The sequence below is a fragment of the Panicum virgatum genome, chromosome 9N (assembly GCF_016808335.1).
Source record: "Panicum virgatum strain AP13 chromosome 9N, P.virgatum_v5, whole genome shotgun sequence".
Taxonomy (NCBI): Eukaryota; Viridiplantae; Streptophyta; class Magnoliopsida; order Poales; family Poaceae; genus Panicum; species Panicum virgatum.
Genome location: NC_053153.1, coordinates 4,178,094 through 4,197,561, shown reverse-complemented (window position 1 = coordinate 4,197,561; position 19,468 = coordinate 4,178,094).

Sequence of the window (19,468 nt, the reverse complement as noted above, 5' to 3'; positions counted from 1 at the left end):
AAGAAGCCGTGCCCTTACCACAAGGGTCCGCCAATCATACCCTCGAGCAGTGCGACATGCTCAAGCGCGAGGTGGAGATGACGAGTTCCCCCCAGTGGAGAACGCCTTCTTCATCTTTGGAGGCAATGACGAACATGACTTCTCGGCAGCGCAAGCGCGAGCGCCGGAATTTTCTCTCCGTCACCAAAGCCACGCCATCCTACCTCGACTGGTCGGAGGAACCCATTTCCTTTGGCCGCGAGGACCACCCCCGACTACATCCCGCATCCGGGACTTTATCCGCTCGTTGTCGATCCCATCATCGGCAACACCCGCTTCTCCAAGGTGCTCATGGACGGAGGCAGCAGCCTCAACATCATGTACGCCCACACCTTGGAGCTCAAGGGGATCAGACTGGACAAGCTTCGCCCCAGCAAGTCGCCATTCCATGGCTTGCGCCGGGGAAGCACGTCCAAACCCCTCGGCCAGATCGATCTGCCTGTATGCTTCGGTACGGCAGCCAACTTCCGCAAGAAGGTACTCACTTTTGAGGTGGTGGGGTTTCGAGGATCCTATCATGCCATCCTTGGCCGTCCTTGCTACACCAAGTTCATGGCCGTCCCCAACTACCCTACCTCAAGCTCAAGATGTCGTGTCCAAAGGGCGTCATCACCATCGGCTCTTCGTTCGAGCACGCCTACGAGTGCGACGTCGAGTGCGTTGAGCGCGCGGAGGCTCAAGCGGAGGACGAGGCCCTCGCAGCCACCCTCGACAAAATGGCAAGCGAGGCCTTGGACTCCACGCACCGACACGCTGGGAGCTTTGAACCCGCCGAGGTATCAAGAAGGTGCCCCTTGACCCGAGCCACCCCGACGACAAGGCGTTGCAGATCAGCGCCACCCTTGATGGCAAATAGGAAGTGGTGCTCGTCGATTTTCTCTCCGCGCCAACGCTGACATCTTCGCGTGGAGCCCCTCGGATATGCCTGCATACCGAGGGAGGTCGCCGAGCACTCTCTTGATGTCCGACCCAACTCCAAGCCGGTGAAGCAGCGCCTGCGACGCTTCGACGAGCTCAAGCGCCGGGCGATCGGCGAGGAGTTGCAGAAACTTCTGGTGGCCGGATTCATTAAGGAGGTATTCCATCCCGATGGCTAGCTAATCCAGTTTATAAAAGAAAAAGAGTGGAAACTGGAGGATGTTTGTAGATTACACTAGTTTAAATAAGACATGTCCGAAGGTTCCCTTTCCTTTGCCACGAATTGATCAGATTGTAGATTCTACTGCGGGATGCGAACTTCTATCCTTTCTTGATGCTTACTCCGGTTACCACCAAATCAAGATGAAAGAGTCCGACCAGCTCGCGACTTCTTTTATCACACCTTTCGGCATGTACTGCTACGTTACGATGCCCTTTGGCCTCAGAAACGCCGGAGCCACATACCAGCGGTGTATGCTCCACGTTTTCGGAGACCATCTCGGGTGCAGCGTAGAGGCATATGTCGACGATATCATTGTAAAATCCAGGAAGGCGGATGACCTGGTTACCGATCTCCGGATCACATTTGATTACCTACGGGCCAAGGGGGTAACACTCAACCCCGAGAAAGTGCGTGTTCGGGGTGCCTCGAGGCAAGCTCTTGGGTTTCATTGTCTCCCAGCGGGGCATCGAGCCCACCCTAAAAAAGTCTCGGCCATCACTCAGATGGGACCGGTCCGAGACCTAAAGGGGGTACAAAGGGTCATGGGATGCCTAGCATCCCTTAGCCGGTTCATCTCGCGTCTCAGCGAGAAAGGCTTACCCCTTGTATCGACTCTTGAGGAAAACCGAACGCTTCACATGGACCCCCCGAAGCCCAAGAAGCCCTCGAAAGGCTGAAAGTGTCGCTCACTTGCGCCCCCATTCTCACGCCACCCACGGACGGCGAGCCCCTCTATCTGTACGTAGCTGCCACGACCCAAGTGGTCAGCGCGGTGATCGTGGTCGAAAGTCAAGAGGAGGGCCATGCTCTGCCCGTCCAACGGCCGGTGTACAACATCAGCGAGGTGTTGTCTGAAACTAAGACACGCTATCCGCAGATTCAGAAGCTGCTCTACGCAGTGGTTTTTGGCTCGGCGCAAGCTGCACCACTACTTCGAGGCCCATCCCGTCACCGTGGTCTCGTCTTTCCCTTTGGGAGAGATAGTCCGCAACCGGGAAGCCGAGGGTAGGATTGCCAAATGGTCCGTGGAGCTTGATGGGAGAAACTCTCACCTACGCCCCCCGCAAGGCTATCAAGTCACAAATCTTGGCCGACTTCGTGGCTGAATGGACGGACATTCAGCTACCTTCGCCACAAATCCAGAGACGAAATGCTGGACTATGTACTTCGACGGGTTGGTGATGAAAACCGGCGCCGGTGCCGGCCTCCTCTTCATCTCACCCCTCGGAGGAAAACACATGCGGTACGTGATACGCTTGCATTTCCCTGCGTCGAACAACATGCAGAGTACGAGGCCCTCCTCAGTGGCCTCCGCATCGCCATCGAGCTCGGCGTCAAACGCCTCGACGCGCGCGGTGACTCTCAACTCGTTCGTCGACCAAGTAATGAAGGAGTCTAGCTGTCAAGACCCGAAGATGGAGGCGTACTGCAATGCAGTGCGCCGCCTCGAAGACAAATTCGACGGCCTAGAGCTCAATCATGTCACACGCAAGTACAACGAGGACGCCGACGAACTGGCCAAGATCGCTTCGGGGCGGACCACACCGTCCCTCCGAATATCTTCGTCCGTGACATCACCAAGCCCTCTGTTGAATTCACGGATCCGACGGAGACGAGCCCCTCGTCCGCCGGGCCCTCCAACGAGAACCCCCCGGCGGACGAGGCCGAGGCCATGGACATTGACTTCGGGACCACCTCCGCGGACGAGGCCGAAGCAATGGAAGTCGACGAGGCCCCCACTTCGCATGATTGGCGCGTCCAGTATCTCGACTGGATGATTCGAGGGATCCTACCCTCGAACCGTGCTCAGGCGCGGCGCCTCGCCAGGAGGGCCAAGTCCTTCGTTCTAATCGACGACGTGCTATACAAGCGCAGTCCCTCGGGCGTCATGCAGCGATGCATCCCCCGCCCCCGAGGGTAAGGAGCTGATCCGCGACATCCACGCCGGCATCTGCGGCCATCACGCTGCGCCGCGCACCCTCGTGGGTAACGCGTTTCGGCAAGGTTTCTATTGGCCCACCGCGGTCGCCGACGCCACTGACATCGTGCACACCTGCGAGGGTTGCCAGTTCTACGCTCGAAAGATACACCTCCCGGCCCATGCTCTGCAGACCATCCCCATCACGTGGTCGTTTGCCGTGTGGGGACTGGACCTCGTCGGTCCGCTGCAGAAGGTGCCCAGGGGCTTCACCCACTTGCTAGTAGCGGTTGACAAATTCTCCAAGTGGATCGAGGCTTGACCCATCGGCAAGATCAAATCCGAGCAAGCAGTTCTATTCTTCACCGACATCGTCTTCAGGTTCGGGGTCCCGAAACTCGATCATCACCGACAACGGCACCCAGTTCACAGGCAAGAAGTTCTTTGCGTTCTGCGACAGTTTCCACATACGTGTGGACTGGTCGGCTGTGGCGCACCCACAGACGAACGGGCAAGTGGAGCGTGCCAATGGCATGATCCTCCAAGGACTGAAGCCAAGGATCTTCAACAAGCTGAACAAATTTGGCCGGAGGTGGCTCACGGAGCTACCCCTCGGTCATTTGGAGCCTGAGGACGACACCAAGCAGAGCCACGGGCTTTACCCCGTTCTTCCTCGTCTATGGCGCCGAGGCCATACTCCCCACTGACTTGGAGTACGGATCGCCAAGGCTCAAGGCATACCAAGAGCAACAAAACCAGCGAGCTCGCGAAGACTCGCTGGACCAAGTGGACGAGGCTCGAGACGTGGCGCTCCTCCACTCCGTGCGCTACCAGCAGTCCTTACGAAGGTATCAAGCGCAGAGGGTCCGGCGCCGAGACCTCAACGAATGGGACTTGGTGCTGAGGCTTCGACAGGACAACAGGGGCCGCCACAAGCTCTCACCTCCATGGGAAGGACTGTACATAATCGCCGAGGTGCTCAAACCCGGCACGTACAAGCTGGCGAACGAAAACGGCAAAGTCCTCACCAACGCTTGGAACATACAACAGCTACGTCGCTTCTATCCTTAGCTTTCCAAGCTATTTGTACATCATTTGTACTCGCAGTTTAATTTTCCCGAAATAATAAAGAAGTACACATTACTTGTTTATTTTTGGGAACCTTCCGGACCCTCGAAGGCTCGGATGCGCGCTAACACTGAGGTACGCTCGGCTTTACCCTCGGCAAAGCCGAGCCTCCCTCGGGGGCTACTACGGGGGGAACCCCCGAACTTCCCCAAAAAGTCGCCAATGTTTTTTCGAAATACTTTCGTCTCGACCCTAAGCTTCTCATATCCTTGGAAAAAACGGACGCGAGGCGTAAGCAACTACGGTACGGGGCCGGCCGAGTCGTGGGGCCGCCTACGCCTCCGGGATACGGCACCCCCCTCACCACCCTACGCCTACGTTGCTTATGAACGCGAAATTCCTCGCAGACGTTTATCTAAGTCGCATACGAGAACACGGAAATAAAGTAAAGAAACATAGGCTCGAACGCACAAGGCCTCGATGGGCCACACAGTCGAATTAACGAAAATAAATCTCTTATATTCATAGGATGCGATTACAAAGCGCGACTATGATATATTCACTAATCTATTACATGGGCTTCGAGGCCCAGATTTCCTACAGGCTACCATCCCCCCTTGCGGGTCTTCAGGGGCGTCGAATTCAGCAATGGGAGGGATGTCGGCTTCAAGCTTCTCGGCGAGGATCGTGGCGAACTCCTCCGCGGCTGAGTCGGCTTCGTCCATGATGGCCGACGCGGCGTCCGCATCAGCGTCATCAGGAATGACGTACCCCGACGACACCCTCTGGAGATCCATGAGGTAGTGTGTCGAGGCCACGGCAAGGCCCCGCAGGACACCAAGACGGAAGGTGCTCTTGGCGTGTTCGGCAATCCGACCGCCCAGCGCGCGCAGGCGGCTGATCACCGAACTGCCCGAGATAGCACTCTCCCCCTCGAGCTCTTGACACACGCTCACGGCGGTTTGCTCCAGCTCAGCAAACTCCATTTGAGCCGCCGTGAGTGTGGTGTGGACTGCTTCCTTTGTCGCGGACTCGTCCGCCACCTTCTGCCTCAGCTCTGGGCAAAGGAAATCAACGTAAGCTATGAAAGGGAACAAATCGACGAAAACTCGAAGGTACTCACCTGTGATGTTCCTCTGTGCCTCCTCCCTCTAGGCTCGGGCGGCCTCTTCGAGCGAGGACAAGGAGGCCTCCTTCTCCCTAAGGGCGGCCCCCACGTTCTGGAGGGCCACCTCCTTCCCCTCGAGGGCCTCGCCCATTTCCCAGAGGGTCCCGGTGAGCGCAGCTATGGCCACCTCCTTGTGGAGGAGCTCGGTCTTTTGCTGCTCGACCGATGTCCCGAGGCGCTGTAGCTCGGCGCTCTGCGTCTCGGCTTCCCGAGCCTTCTCCTCGAGCGCCGTCCGGAGGCGTTGCAGCTCGGCAGCTTGCGCCTCGGCTTCCCGAGCCTTCTGCTCCGCTGCCGCCTTCTGGACGTCCCGCTCATCGGTAACCCGCGCCAGTTCCTCCTCCAGCGCCTGATGACGCACTCCCAGATCCGCCATTTTCGTGTTGGCGTCGATGTTCTTGAGCACCAGCTCGGCGTTGAGCTGTCCGAGCTGGCTCATCTGGGAGTACATCTGGGTCATCTCGGCGCTCTTTTCGCGCGAGATGTCCCTCAGCCGTTGCAGGTGGGAAGACATGGGTAAAAAACATGTTAAGGACGAATCGAATTCGAGCAATTTTCAGGGGAAAGTATTTACCTGGCTGACCTGGTAATCCACCCCCTGATGGAGCTGGAACGCGCGGTCGAGAGCTTGTAGGATCTCGCGGCCGACGCCAAGCTGCGTGTTCCAGGCCTCCTCCTCCTCTTGCTCCTTGCGGAGGAACTCCGAGGGGATCCCGGACGGGACGATCGCCCCGAGATGACGCCCCTCGGACGTCCCCACCTCGAGCACGTCCGCGCTGGCCGACGCGAACTCGGCGATATGCGCAGCGGCGCTTGCCGCAGCAGCGGGGGTCGATGTCCATCGAGTCCCCGTACTCCTCGCTGCTGTTCGGCAGCTCCACCACCGCCGCCACGCACCCTTGCGCCGCTGGCGCGGGCACCACCGCGACGATACCCTCGTCCCGGGCCTCGGTGGGCTCCGAGACGGGGGCTCCTTCCGCCCCCGGCACCTCCAGCGCCGTCTCCTCTGCGACACCCTCGACCTCAGCCCTCAGGGGCTCGAGGACGAGGGCCTCCTCTTCCACATGGTCGGCAGGGGCGCTCCTGCGCCCCTCTACCAGTTTCTCCTCCTATATCCGACCGGGCGGCGCTAGTCGCGTTGCCCTGGCCGGCCTCAACTTCAATGACTGCCCGGGCGGCGCCGTCCGCGCCGCCCCGGCCGGTCTCCTCGGCGTCGTCAGCCTGAGAGGCTGCTTCAGCACCGCTCTGGCCGGCGTCTCCACCCTCCTCCTATACTCGGGCTTGCTGGGCCGCCTGGGCCCCTCAGGCCACGGCCGCCCGCAGCTTCGCCGCCTCCGCCACGAGGTCCACGGCAGGCAGGGGCTGCGGTTGTGGCAGAACCGCCTAAATTATCCCGGCTCAAGTGCGTAAACCATCACCATAAAGGCAACATTAGCTTAAACGCACTTCAAACGGAACAATTTTTGGTCTGTCGGGTAACGTCCCGATACAACCACCGATTCTCGGATCGAACAAGCATACCTCGCACGAAGGCGAGTCCAGAGATATTACAACCACAAATTTTACAACACAGGCAAGTTCAGTAGTGATTACAAAATAGTTCAAACCATTATTACAAAACCAACTTAAGTAAAACAGTTCTACAAAACATAATTATAAGTTCAGAGTCTAAACAGCGGAAGATGAAACACGATTTCTACAACACGTCGCCAAAAGTATACCAAGCTAGCCCAAGCCGGGTATCACTCGTCATAGTCATTGCCGGCCGAAGACGTATCCCATTCTACGGACCAGCCAGGAGGCAAAGCGCAAGGATAGGTCAAGCTAGCGATCTGATCCTCAAAACTCATACCTGAAAAAGGATTTCAACAGCAAGGCTGAGTATTCTAATACTCAGCAAGACTTAACCGACAACGGGTATAAGTAGCCCAGCTTAGCTAGACTATGCAAGGCATTTGTAAGGCTCTGGTTTTCCTTTGCTGAAAAGCAATAAAGAGTAGGTCCTTACTTTCAAGTTTTAGCTTCAAGATTCTAGTTGATTAACCATTCTATGTAAGCATCTACTAACCAAACATGGTGGAACTTCTAAGCAAGCATCAAGATTAATAAGAATATTGTTGCTCTTATTACTCTGTGTGGCAAAGAGATCAAGCAGTCTCATTTCATCGTGAGAGGCGGACGATTCTGAATCGAAATTCAACCTTGCAAGGGTAACCTAGCACACACGTCTGGAATACCGTCGGGTCATTCCCAAACAACCGTTAACCTTTCTTTCCGGCTTGTGGATAGTGCCACTCTCCCCGACTACAGGGCTCCAAGGCCGAACCTTGTCCCTAGAAGTCGTAGTGTTGCGCAACATATAATAAAACCTATCCCTACTGAGAGAGTGGGAGGTATATCCACTCCCCGGTCCAATCGGCTACTAGGCTTGCCGCGTACCATATTTACGGCATGTGACTAGTACTTTCAAAAACTTAACCAGCACTACCACACACCGCGACCTTAGCAAGTTCATCAACACAGACGGGGTCTCACATAGGACATAATATCGAACACAACCCCGTCCGTCGTCCTTATATTGATAACAGAAAGTAAACAAGCAATTCCTATAAAGCTCGCGAGTGACAGGCAATCACTCGACTTTTACCGTTCCTATAAGCTTAGCAGATAGTCGAACTCAGGTCTAGTGTTCAGTACATAGGTTCCTAGGATCATGCATCTAGGGTTTTCAATTCAAATCCTAAGAACTGTAAATGCACAAGTAAGTAACAACAGTAAATGATAATAATTTGAAATATAGGTTATGTCCGGGGCTTGCCTTCTCGGTAATTGCTAACTATTTCAACGCTAGGCTCTTCCGAACTTTGGTTCGGGGCTTCAGTTAGTTCCGCAGTGTTCACTTGAGTTTCGAGATCACCTCCGTCAGATTCCGGGATCAGTTCGTACGTCCCGTCCGATAAGGCAGTCGTGTCTATATGCAATGCAAGAACAACATTAAAAACAAACATGGGTAATCGTTTATAGAGTAGTTAAATAACAAATTTAACTACACAAGGCATTATGATCAACAGCACAAAAGAAGTTAACTAACTTCACAAAATGAGTGGTGGTGATTTTCCTATACAAGTAAGTCATGGTTTGTAAATAAATTAACAAATCAGAGTACAAATAGTACTAAAATCTACCAAAATTACCCTAAACAGAACGTGAACAAAGTAATCTACCCTGTAAAAATCATGCCAAGACATTTAACCATTTAAACACAAAAAATCATTTACTACGATAACATCTAGAACAAGCAAGAATTACACAGGTCAAACTAAAGAAGATCAGAAGCTAAAAATTTAACATGAGATCTACACAGGGATGATCTAGCTACTGTGAATTTTTCATGATTTTATCTACATAGAATTTATTCTGAGAAAATAAACAAAACAGACATCAGTTTAACAAAAATCAATTTTAACTACTGATCTAGCCATTAACTGAAGCTTAAACTTCCTGGACAAACTAAACTACTCAAAAAGAACATGTCAAAATAAAATCATGATTTATTACAAACAGAAACTATTTACCATAAATAAAGTGTACTAAACAAAGATTAAAACAATTAAATAGCTACACAAGAGAACTGACCATGAAATTTTTATAGAAAAGCTAGTGTTACATAAGTAAACTACCACCAAAATTTCATAGCAATATCAGCTTTCAAGCACCAGATAAGAAAAAGATTAAACATCTAGTATTTCTTTATCTAGTGACACAAAACCATTTATACAGCAAAACTTGCAACTAAAGCCTAACATATTATGGTTCTACTGCATAGAGCTCTTCAAAAGGATTCCAAAACATCAAGATTTGCTATTTTACGAATTTTCTATGAATTGATCTAGAATTTCAAAGTTCACTGAAAATATTACAAAGCAGCCCCTACTGGCACTATTCATCTGAGTCTAGGCCTATGCAAATAACCCCCTGGGTTTTCTTTCCTTTCAACCCGAGGTCCCTGGGCCGGGTCAGAGAGGGGAGGCGGCGGTTGACCGGCCGTTTCCCGGCGAGGGGCTCACCGGCGGCGAGAGGGGAGGGGTGCGTGAGCTTCACGGGTGCAAGGCGCACCTCTGGGTGGCCTAGGGTTGCGCGGAGGGGCTCGGAAGCGGCGGCTCGGCGGAGCAGGGCGGGTCGGCGGCGGAGGCAAGCGACGGCGAGGGTGCTCCGGTGAGGTTCAGGCGAGGGGAAGTGGCCTGGGAGCTGCGCGAGGTCGAGGCGGTGCTAAAGGTGGGGGCTGTAGGGGTAGAGCGGGTCTGGGGTGGCGGCTCCGCGGCGGGGTGAAGCTCGCCGGCGTTCGGGGTGAGCGGCGGCGGCGTTCTGGGGCGTGGGGTTAGGGAACTGGCTAAAAGAGGAGGGGAATAGAGCGCGGGGCTTCTTGTAGTGCTCAGGCGCGCGAAAGATCGAGAGCTGGGCCTCGGGTTTGGGCTCTCCACGGCGGCTTCGCGGTGGCGGCCGCCGGGGAGGTTCTGGGCTCGGCGGGGGCGCGTGGCGAGGGGTGGGGGCTCCAGCGCGAGGCAACAGGAGGGGGAGGAGCTCGCCGGCGATGCGTGGGAGCCAGCGCACGGCGAATTGATGGCCGGGAAAGCCGGGAAGGCGTCGGCGGGCGGCGCTGTCGGTGGCCGGCGGCGAGAAGCAGAGCAGAGAGGGGGAGATGGTCATAAGGGCGATTTTGCAATTTCCAAAAGTTCCAGGGACCTTTCTGTAAACAAGCAATAACTTTTAAACCAAAGCTCAAATGGAAAAGTGCCCAACATGAAAGTTGTTCAACTTTTCAAGATCTACAACTTTTATGTTGTGCAAAAATTTATTTGACCAAAGATTCAAGAGTTAAAATTAAAATCGTTGAAGGATTTTTGAATTCCAGGAATTTTGTCTTTTTCAAAGCAATTTCACTTCAAATGTAGACCTTTAAGCAAAATTGACTACCATGCATTAAATGCACTGAAATTTTGCACAAACACCCTCCACTAAAACTATAATTACACAACCTATTCAACACAACTGCAGAAAGGACCTTGCATAAAATCATAATTACACATATACCCTTTCATAATTACAAAAAGATCCTTTTTAAGCATTTCAAGCACATGATGCAAAGCAAACCTACACCATTACTGTGCGGACACTTATTTAATTACTGTGCAAACACCCGGGGTGTTACAGCGGTGCCGTGTGCGGCGTGCTGCGTGCCCCGGTCTTGAGGGCCTTAGCCGGGGCAAGCTGCACCGCATCCTTGGCGACGGCCCCGGGGCTGAAAATCGAGGAACACAAGTTGAGGACAACAGGATCGAGAAATCGACCAAACACGCAACAGAAACGAAACCAAAGTTTACTTACCCGGATCGAGCACTCATGCTCCGCTTCCTCGGGGCGCTTCTTCGGGCCCGAGGCACCGTGCCGCCCCTCGAGGACTGCCCCGAGGGCGCCCCCCTCATGTCGGCCTGGTGACTCGAGGCTGCTAGCATGGACGACCCCGCGCCCGCCGCAGCCTCGTCGCCACGGATCAGCACCTGGGGCGCGGGCGTCTCCTCACCGGCTACCGGAGGCGACGACACCCGCTCTGCCCCCTCGAGGGATGGGTGCGCCGGTGACTCTGCCACGGCCCTTGTCTCTTCTGCAACTGCCGGCGCCCCCTCGTCGGCATCCCACTCATAGGTGGGCGGGGGGCTCGCGCCCGCAGCTTCCCCGTCGCCCCTCGGAGCGTGGTCCTCGGCGTCCGAGGCCACCTCATCGTCCTCCTCTGAGGACTCGGGCGTGGCGGGCCGGGGTTTCCCCTCCGCGCGAGCAAGCTTGCACGCTTTGTCGTGCTTCGCCTTCCTCTTCCTCTTCCTCTCGGCCTTTGCCTCCGCCCGGTCCTTCCGCCTTTTCATCTTCTCCGCGTGGAGGCGGTTGATCTGGCGTTGTTCCGGGACTGGGGGCTTCGAGGTGCCGCACCTCAACCCCTGCAAAGCACGCCCGAGATGGAGTCAGGAAAAGGGGGCTACACAACACACACCAGATTCGAAGTCAAAACTTACCAGAGAAATGTACCCCGTCTCGGGGCGCATCTTGATCCTCCAAAGATTCTCGGGATTTTGAGGGAACTCCACCACCGCTTACTTTGCCCTCCGGGCGGCGGTGGTGTGGGAGAGCAGCTTGAACGATGTCCTCGAGCCCTCCACCTGGCTCCCGGGGGCGAGCTGGAAGATCGGCAGGGCCCTTTCCACGAGGGGGATCACCCTCTGCTGGTGGAAGTTTGCGATGACGGCCGCTGTCGTCAACCCCTTCTTTGTCAGGTGCGCCAGCGCGTTGGTGAGGACTTCGAGCTTATCCTGTTGCGCTGGGGGCGACACCCCCCCAGTCCCACTTTGGTGGTTGCTCCCGGAGAACTCTGTTGGTGAACGCCGGGAGCGCGCCACGGTAGTTCCGAAGGAAGAACCACCCTCGGCTCCACCCGGCGTTGTTCGTCGTCATCCTGCTCGCGATGTAGAGGTTCTTCCGGGAGTGAGGCACGTGGAACGTCAGGCCACCAGCCCGCGAGAATCGCCTCGGTTGGCCACGCGCGCTCTCGACGAAGAGTTCGCCATGGAACAGGTGGATCCAGAGATCCCAGTGTACCCCTATCCCAAGGTACCCCTCGCAGATGGCAACGAAGACCGAAGCCTGCGAGATGGAGTTGGGGCTGAAATTGTGCAGCTCCGCTCCATAGTAATCGCACAACGCCCGCATAAACCTGCTGACGGGGACGCTGAAGCCTCGCTCGTGAAGACGCACGAAGCTCACGACATAGCCCTACGGGGGCTTCGGCTCGGTCTCCTCTGGCCGTGGGGCAATCCACGCCGGCGCCCCCGTGTCGGAGATCCGCGGCAGCAGCCGGTCGGCGACCAACTGCTCCAGAACCGCCACAGTGGCGGAGGACTTCGCCCACGAACATCTCTGCGAGTCGAGGGGGGATACGGGAGTGGAGGCTCCGAAATGGCTAAGGTGCTCTTTCTCTCTCTCTCCTTCCTCTTCCTCCTTCCGCTCTTGGCTGCGGGCTCAGGATGCAGGGGAGGCGGAGAAGGCGAAGTAGGATGAAGGCAGATGGCCAGGTGAGCCCAAACAACCCTCTCCTCTTCGTTTTTATTCACCACGATGGACGCATCCGCGGCCGCAGCCCGAATCTACCGCATTGAATGCGATAGATTTCGCTGTCGCTGACGGCTGGGCCCCACGACTGCGGAGTCTCCCACGCACGCACGCAGCAATAACTGCGGCACGGTAACTGGCGGGCGCGGCGCGACTGTTGCACTATCCCATCCGTCGGCCGCCGCCCACGCCGCTTCGTCTGCCCGAGGCTGCGCCTGAAAAGGCGCGCACCGCACCGCACGAATCGGGCCACGTCGCCCACCACCAGCGAAAGACCCGCGCACGTGACTCGCGACTCTGCGTCGTTTTCGAATCAAGACGGAATATTCCTTCGGGGGACCCTTTACCCTCGAAGGAATCGCATTTCGAGGCCTTACTGATCAGGGGTTCGAAGCCTGGCCCTTCGAGGGTTCGACAGGCGCCCCAGATCACTAGAGTCAGGGACTGCAAGGATGTGCCATACAAGCCACCCTCGAACACGGAGTTCGAGACATCCTACGCAGTGTTCAAGGCCAGTCGAGGGTGCCTAGAAGGGGGATCCCATCGAGGGAGAGCATCGAGCCCTCGGATCCTATCGAATGGGTCCGAGCCCCGCCTAGCGAACCCTCGCGAGCGCTCTATGAGACGTGTCCATGGACCATGAGCTGACCCCTATTGAACGGGGCACGGACGTCCGCTTGAACTACCCGCTAATAGCTCACCGAAGCAGCCATTGCTCGCGGCCCGGGCATGGGTAGCATGGTGCGTTTCACCCCTCCTCCCTGCGGAAGGGCGACGAGGGTCGTAGTCAAAGTCGAGGCTTCCCCTGAACGCCTTCACACGGGCCTGGGCTCGGGGGCTCCTCGCACACCACGGTTCCGATCGCACCCTCAAATAAGTCGACGACCGACAACTACGAAGCTCCACATGTGTAACCAAATCCTCCGCTATTTACGTGCGCTCTCCTGACGGTTAAGCTGAACGCCGGGTCGTTGTACCAGCACGGAGAATGCCGAGGGCGGCTGAAAGAGTGCCGTTGCCGGCTGAAAAAGACGCTGGACGACCATCCCGGTGAGGCAACCCAGTGGGACAATGTTTATAGCCCTTGGACGAGCACAAACTCTCCTCCAAGGCCTCGGGGGCTACACCCGCGGGTGAGCTGACGCGCCCCCGCGAAAGAGACTTCACACATATTCGAGGCCTGTAACCCTCTGTATGCCCCTATACCCTCGATCATACTTCCTGTACAAAGGAAAGAGGGACTTTATTGCTCAATAAAGATTACAAAGGGTTCCCGTACAAACACGTTGCCACCTACGTGGCAATTTTCCCTGTCTTGGGGAGGAGCGAGCGACGAAGAAAGGCATCGAGCCCCTGGCTGACACGACGGCCAGGCTGCTAGGGATGCGAGGAACAGCCCCCCAGGCCGCACGGGTCCAGCGGGATGCATTCCTCGCAAGCTTTCTTCTAGCATCTCCTCCACCAAAGACAACGCGGGGGGTCGAGCTGGCGGACAACACCCTCCGCACCGTCTCCCCGAGAGCAACCTTGTTGCCGGGGGGGACGATGCGAAGAACAGCCACCAGACCTGGCGCCGGCGCCACGGTCAGGCGTCTCCATCCCCCTTCAGGCTAGGGGACATCGCAGGAGCAGGACCCCACGGTCCCAATTCTCTTCTGCTGATCCCACTTAAGCTGAGGGATGGTGCGCACGCCCACTCCGGTCTTCCCGCACCGCACGCAAGCATTCTTCTAGCGCCAAAGCCTAAAAAAGCCAGGCCACCCCATCTGGGGGCCGGTCGCGAAAGGCAAAGGAAAACATTACAAGATTTAGGCGATGCTGGAAGAAAGAGCTGGGAGGTTGGAGAGGAAAGGGAACCCCATGACCCCTATTTATAGCTGCGCCGGGCACCAAGCTTCAAGCCTGTCGAAAGGCGGGGGCTTGAATCGCCCATGACGGCGCGGCACTCCACGAGCAAAGGACGCCCTCGGTCACCGCGCCGAGACGCGACTGAACAAAATAAAGAGAAGCAGAGCCCCTGGACGCTAGGCGGCATAGCATCGGCTCAGGCCGACCGCCCTCGAACGGCGCGTCGCAAGGCAACCAGGGAAGGCAGGGCCAAGGCCCTAAGTGCGGGACAGTGCAACAAAAGCGCCAGCTGCCAAGCAGCGAGCGACATCGTCGCCCTGGCCCATCTCAGTGCGCGGACACGTCTTGTCCTTGAAACAAACAAACGAAGAGGCACGCGCCTCGAAGTACCCTCCTCGCAGGCGCACTACTCCGACCGACGAGTTGTTACATCCGCCGGGCCCGCGCTCAGGCGCGCCCAGCAGGTGTACGACTTTAACCAATCACGCCAAGGGAGAAATCACCGAATTACTCTTTGGCCGAATCCCTTGACTCGACCAAAGCCTCGGGGGCTACTGTCGGGTACCACAATTAGGGACACCCTAATTGGGGTACTCAGACCGCTTCAAAACGCAAACACATGTTAAGGCAACTGAGCCCACGAAGGCCCACGGCCTCCTTCCAAATCTGGAAAAAAGGAAAGGACTCAAAGAAGCCCAGCATGTGGACCATTCGCACCCCTCTCAGGCCAGCCGGACAATCTCCGCCTCGCTCGAGGGTAGCGGATCTACCCTCGAGCGGGTCACCCATCTTCGTCTCGCTCGAGGGCTCCCCCTCGGGACCCTCGATCGCGCAACGCATCTCCGCCTCACTCAAGGGTAGTGGATCTTCCCTCGAGCGGGAAGCTCATCTCCGCCTCGCTCGAGGCTACCCCTCGGCACAAGGGACGAACGGCCCCGCCGCCCAACCGCTCGCCGTACGAGGGCATTGAATGCCCATCGCTTCTTCCATAGTGCTCAGGACAGGCGGCGTCAGTCCGCCATCCCCACAGTAGCAGTGACCGGAATCCCATCCATCACCTCCGGTCACTGTTCCGCCATCCCAGACACTGTGGCGGCACTGTGGAACCTGCGACGCGGGACAAGATAGGCTCAGCACTGTTCCCGTCACTATTCTGCCAACTCCGGCCGTCCGGACTCTACCTCATCATACGCATGGCGCCGGGCCCACCTCCTGCTCGGGAGAGGGTTCGGTGTCGCCACGGGCCCCTCGAAGAGGGATGCCCATCACCCGCAGCCGGAGTCTCGGACCCCCTTCGAGGGGTCCGGGACCTCCACGTGTCTCCCAGACTTCCTGGTGCGCACGCCTGCACTCCGTCCAGGGGGTTCAGGACCGCCGCGTGCCCCACCCCCGCTGGTGCACGCAAGACTTTGACCTGCGGGGCCCACCGAACGCCACCGCGCCACATACGGAAGACTGTACCTCCAACAGCGACGACCACGCCGCCCGCAAGGACTGGCAGGACGCCGGCACAATCTCCACAAGACCAAGGACGATATCCACGACAGTTGCCACGCCCAACGCCATGCCCCACAGTGTACTTTCTACAGTATCCGACCACTGTACCCCGCGATTCGGGGGAAAACGATGACTTCCACGCCCCCACTCATGTGCGCCGCCCCTCCTTGTGACTATAAAAGGAGGAGGCGGGCCTCCTTTAGACGGGACACTTCCAGACGTGATCCATCATCACTTACGCCCCGGCATCCCTATTCGCCACGTTCAACCCCTCTTCTAGCAGAGACTTGGGAGCCTTCCTCCCTCTCTCGCCTCGCTTGTACCCCCTACTACAAGCACTCCGGGTGCAAGATAATACAGTGCCCTCGCACATCCCCTTTGCTGGACGTACGGCCCCGCGGCCGGAACCAGGATAAACCGTGCGTTACTGTGTTGTCTCTTGCATCATCATCTGGGACGAGGAAACACGCAGTATTTACTACTTGGGATCCGGCCCCCGGGTCAGGACACCGACACATCACAAATGGAAATAACTTGTTTGGCCTACATTCAGTAGGCATGGAAGCACTTTACAGTTTGGCAGAGTCCCAAGGAGGAAGAAGTAGCATTGGTCCTGGTGTGGTCGGTTTCTTCTTAACTTGTTTCTTGTTTGCTGGTTCCTGAGTTGAACATTATGCAGCTCCTGATCCTGGTGCTGATCCTGCGCTGACTTGAACAATGACACTAGATGGTGCTGATCCATGTGCATTCATTTTGATGGTTGCTGACCCTGATGGCCCAGTTTGAACCCTTGCCTTTGCCCTGCTGTGCACTAAACCTAGGCTTTTTTTTCCTACAAAAGAACAGAGCTTTATTTGGTTGATAACAGACTGAAAATGGTTGATAATAATGAAATAGTTGATCTATGTACCTTAGCATTAGCAGTAGTGGTGCCAACAGAGTCTTGACTTCCAATGGTCTGGGACAGCTTCCTTTTGCTGGATGTAGGCACTTGATTGGAAGCAGCATTAGCATGACCAGGAACAGAATGAGCACCAGGTGGAGCAGATGGTGCAGTGCCACTCATGCCTCTAGTAGCAGAACCAGATGCAGTACCACTAGATGGGGCAGTGGCACTCCTTTTGTCACAAGAGCTTCTATTGTGGCCAGTATATTTGCACTTTGCACATCTAATGACAGTTCCAACTCTAGACATCTTGGTTGCTTTTGTTTCTCATGTAGTTCTCTAGTCGTTTGTGTCTTGGGTCTGCATGGCATCTTAATGTATCCAGGAGCTCTCAATTTTGGTCTATCAGAGGTAGGCCAGCTATCTTGGCCTTCAACTGGCTCCAAGCAGTGCATATAGGTCTTTCTTAAGTTCTCCACCGAGTAGCAGTCAGCAATGTATGCATCCAAAGAATTTGAAATGAAATAGATACTTGATATGGCATGGCAACAGGGCATTCCAGATAGCTGCCAGTACCTGCAACTGCATGTTTTAGCCTAAAGGTCAACTGTGAATCTGTGATCCCAATGCTTCACCTCAAATTTGTCTGCCCCATTACTTATGGCATGGCAGTAGCCTGACATCTTGATGTAAGCATTTAGTTTCTTCTTGATGTTGGGACAAATTACCCAGTTCAACCTTTCTGCTTTGCTCTTCTGCTCTTGGATCCTGACCATGACCTTCCTCCTTATAGCCTCCAACATGGTGATGATAGGAAAGAATCTGGCCTCCACTATCCACTTGTTGAATGACTCACATAAGTTGTTGTCAACTGAATCACAGTTGCTGCCCAGTTTGAACCAAGCCCTGCTCCAGTGTTGTGGATGAGTGTTGATTTCCTGGCCCAGTCTCTTTTGCCAACCTGGCTCTAGCTAGATTGAAAAGCATTGGGCATGGAGCCTTAGCACAAGCCCAGAACATCTTCTGCCATTCTTTTTTGAAGAACTCTTTCTTCCAGTTTGCATAAATGTGCCTTGCACAATTCCTATGCTGTGCTTCTAGTGCCCACTTCTCAACAACATTAAGAATTCTCTTTTGCTGGTCAGATATAAAGACCCAACCTCTGCCATCATCAACTTGAATGTCCATAAATAGCAAGTCACAGAACCAATCCCAGTTATTGTTGTTCTCTTTATCTACTACAGCCCATGCAATGGGATACATCTAATTGTTAGCATCTCTACCAACAGCTTGTAGCAGTTCTCCATTAGTTGCACTTTTGAAAAAACAACCATCAAGACCAACTACCCTCCTGCACCCAGCCATGAAACCTTTCTTGCAAGCATCAAAACAAATGAACATTATCCAGAACATAGGTGGTTCAACATCAGACAAACTATTTATCACCACTGTGCTTCCAGAATTACTCCTCAACAGCTCAAGCTGATAGTCATAAAGCAATTCATATTGGTCCTTGGTTGCATCATATGCTTTCTGCATGACTATGGCCTTTGCTCTTTTCAACTTGGAGATGGAGACATCAGCAAACATCTCTTCTAGCACAGTACTCTTCATCTGAGCAAAGTTCCACCCAGGGTTGGCCATTATAAACTTTTCATACTTGGCAGCAATCCTCCTGGCAGTCACATGCTTGTTATCTCTCCTAGGGGGATAAGTATGTTCATATCTGAGTGTTGCTATTTGCCAGCTGGTTGTTCTGGAGTTTCTGGAGCACAAACAGACCCAAGGGCAGTGTTGCCAATCACATATAGCCCTAACTCTTTTAGGATCATCCTTGATGAATCTGACAACTTTTCTTTCATGCAAGCAATACCTGATGATTGCCTCTTTGAATTCTTTTTTCCCACAGAATTTCATCCCCAACTCAAATTTGGGGACATCATCACTTGACTTCAACCACCTGTAATGATCTTTCTTCTGCCTGATCTCCCCATCACTGTCTATCTCTTCAAATGAGTCATCAGCATCTGACTCTACATAGGGAGTATCATAACCTTCACTCTAAGAATCTTCTTCAACTTGCTTTGCAGCTTTACTGTTTAAGACCACATCATCTAATGAAGTCTTTTCACCCTTCCTCAACTTCTTCTTGAAAGCTTTGTACTTATTGAGAATCTCTGCAGTTTCATCATCTTCTTCTGAGGAACATGCATCCCCAAGCATATAGTCACTGTCTTCTGAGTCATCTGATCCATCATTTCCTTTCACCTCCTCATTAACAGACCCACTGAGTTGCTGATACTTCTTAGTTGGACTCCTGTAGAATTCTTGCAAACGCATTATCTGCTTCTTAGCTTCAGCCCTTGACTCGGTTTTACTGACTACTTGCTTCTCAATTGCTTCTACAACATCATCTTCGGACATTTTCTCTTCCATATCAACCAGCTCATCCTCAAAGTCACTCACATTCCTCTCTGCATCAGACTCAGCTTCACACTGTTTTTCTGCTCCACCATCCTCCACAAAAATCTCAGCAACCCCCATTTCTACAATGCATTGTGACATCTTCAGACATGCATCATCATCAAACAACACACGCAGACCATCTTCCAATTCCTTTCCAGGAAACAACCAATGCAGCAAACCCTCTTCATATACCGAGTAGTGGTCGCGCAGGTGGCCAACTATCTCTGGAAGAGATACCTTATCTCTGTCAATGTAGGACATTGCTTCCCTTCCTCCAACATATGA